The sequence below is a fragment of the Cebus imitator genome, unplaced genomic scaffold (genome assembly GCF_001604975.1).
Source record: "Cebus imitator isolate Cc_AM_T3 unplaced genomic scaffold, Cebus_imitator-1.0 Scaffold228, whole genome shotgun sequence".
In the NCBI taxonomy this organism is placed as follows: Eukaryota; Metazoa; Chordata; class Mammalia; order Primates; family Cebidae; genus Cebus; species Cebus imitator.
This window is the reverse complement of record NW_016107543.1, coordinates 1,255,900-1,258,667: the sequence shown is the minus strand read 5'-3', so window position 1 is coordinate 1,258,667 and position 2,768 is coordinate 1,255,900.

The following is a 2,768-nucleotide window of genomic DNA, read 5'->3' as shown; positions in this document are numbered from 1 at the left end:
CTGGGATTACAGGCACGCGCCACCATGCCCAGCTAATTTTTTGTATTTTTAGTAGAGACGGGGTTTCACCATGTTGACCAGGATGGTCTCGATCTCTTGACCTCATGATCCACCAGCCTCGGCCTCCCACAGTGCTGGGATTACAGGCTTGAGCCACCGTGCCCGGCCAATTTTTATATTTTTGGTAGACCAAAATATATGGGGTTTCACTGTGTTGGTCAGGCTGGTCTTGAACTCCTGACCTCAAGCAATTTACCCACCTCAGCCTTCTAAAGGACTGGGATTATAGGTGTGAGCCACCATGCCTGGCCTGTTTTTTTTTTTGTTTTTTTTGTTTTTTGTTTTTTTTAACAACCGCTGACATTCTACACAGAACTACTGGCCTGTTTTTGTTTTTGTTTTGTTTTTTGTACTTTAGGTTCTAGGGTACATGTGGAGATCATGCAGGATTGTTGCATAGGTACATACATGGCAATGTGGTTTGCTGCCTCCATCCCTCCGTCACCTATATCTGACATTTCTTTTTGTTTGTTTTTTGAGATGGCGTCTCCCTCTGTCACCCATGCTGGAGTGCAGTGGTGCGATCTTGGCTCACTGCAACCTCTGCCTTCCAGGTTCAAGAAATTCTCCTGCCTCGGCTTCCTGAGTAGCTGGGATTACAGGCATGTGCCACCATGCCTGGCTAATTTTTGTATTTTTTTTTTTTATAAAGATGGGGTTTCACCATGTTGGTCAGGCTGGTCTTGAACTCCTGACCTCAGGTTATCCGCCCGCCTTGGCCTCCAAAGTGCTTGGATTACAGGCATGAGCCACCGCACCCGGCCAATTTTTGTATTTTTGGTAGAGACGGAGTCTCGCCATATTGGCCAGACTGGTCTTGAACTCCTGATCTCAGGTGATCCGCAGATCTCAGCCTCCCAAAGTGCTTCGATTACAGGCATGATCTACTGTACCCAGCCCTCAATATCTTTCTTAATATGGGTCAGTCAGAACCAGTCACTTCAAAATGCAGGGAAACTGTTATCTCTCTAGATCTGACACTGTGTCTTCATGAAACTGTGACTGTATTAGGTTTGGTGAAACATAAACCATTTTCACGCAAAATACTGTCAAACCATTCCTCCTCCTTCCTGTGCAATTGATTTTTTTAAAAAACCTAGCCGGGCGCAGTGGCTCAAGCCTGTAATCCCTGCACTTTGGGAGGCCGAGGCGGGTGGAACACGAGGTCAAGAGATCGAGACCATCCTGGTCAACATGGTGAAACCCCGTCTCTACTAAAAATACAANGTCTCTACTAAAAATACAAAAAATTAGCTGGGCATGGTGGCACGTGCCTGTAATCCTAGCTACTCAGGAGGCTGAGGCAGGAGAATTGCCTGAACCCGGGAGGCGGAGGTTGCGGTGAGCCGAGATCGCGCCATTGCACTCCAGCCTGGATAACAAGAGTGAAGTTCCGTCTCAAAAAAAAAATAATAATAAAATAAAATAAAATAAATAAAAAAAATAAAAAACCACATAACTGGGTTATTCACCAACAATTCCCAGGTTCATTTTCTTAGTCCCATCTTTCTGCCCCTTTACTTCCTTTCTCTGATCTGGCCCTGGCTCATTAAGCAAACAGACCCACCCAGGCACAGCACAACTACAAATCTCTGAAGGTGAGCCACAGACACCAGCTCTATTTAATGGAATCATTGAGGACCTTCTCCCTTGCTAATTCCCCACATTCTGTCATGCTGGTCCTCCCTCTGTGATTCTGAGGTTTTCTGATTCCCAATCCTCATTAGCCACACCAGCCACTGCAGATATGATGTCTCTCTTTTCTTCCAGGTGTTTAGACTCCAGTCTGGACTTTGGCTTGGTTCTTCCCATTGGCTCTTGGTGTTCTCCTCTCCCTAGGATGGTACTCCCTTTTTAGTTGAGATATTATTTCATAGATAATATGTATAACTCTGCCTCAGTCTTTTAAATAAATACATAGTATTCTATTACATAATATACTATACAGATAGACACTTAGGTACCTTCCTACCTTTTGGTATTTTTTTTTTTTTTTTTTTTTTTGAGACGGTTTTTTTTTTTTTTTTTTTTTTTTTTTAATTTTTTTTTTTTTTTTTTTTTTTATTTTTTTTTTTTTTTTTTTTTTTTTTTTTTTTTTTTTTGAGATGGAGTTTCACTCTTGTTGCCCAGCAGGCTGGAGTGCAATGGCGCAATCTTGGCTCACCGCAACCTCTGCCTCCCGGGTTCAAGTGATTCTCCTGTCCCAACCTCCTGAGTAGCTGGGATTACAGGCACATGCCACCATGTCTGGCTAATTTTTGTATTTAGTAGAGACAGGGTTTCATCATATTGGTCAGGCTGGTCTTGAACTCTTGACCTCAGGTGTTCAAGAGTCCTGACTGCCTCGGCAGCCTCTTAAAGTGCTGGGATTACAGGTGTGAGCCACTGTGCCCAGCCTTGTCAACCTTATTATACCTGGCAATCTGCTATTTGAGGACAGATATTATTTATTACCTTAGTCTTCTCTTTCCCATCAATAATATCTCCAAACTCCATCAAATTCTTTCTCACCTGGTAAAGTTTTGAGATCTTTTTTGAATATGAGCTCTCATTAGGCATATTCTAGTTCCTCAATTTTCCTCATTCTTTCCTTTTTTTCTTTCTTCCCTTCCTTCCCTTCCTTTGCTTCCCTTTCTCTTTCTTTCTTTCCTTCCCTCCCTCCCTCCCTCTCTCTGTCTCTCCCCCTTTCTTTTTCTTTTTTTTTTTTA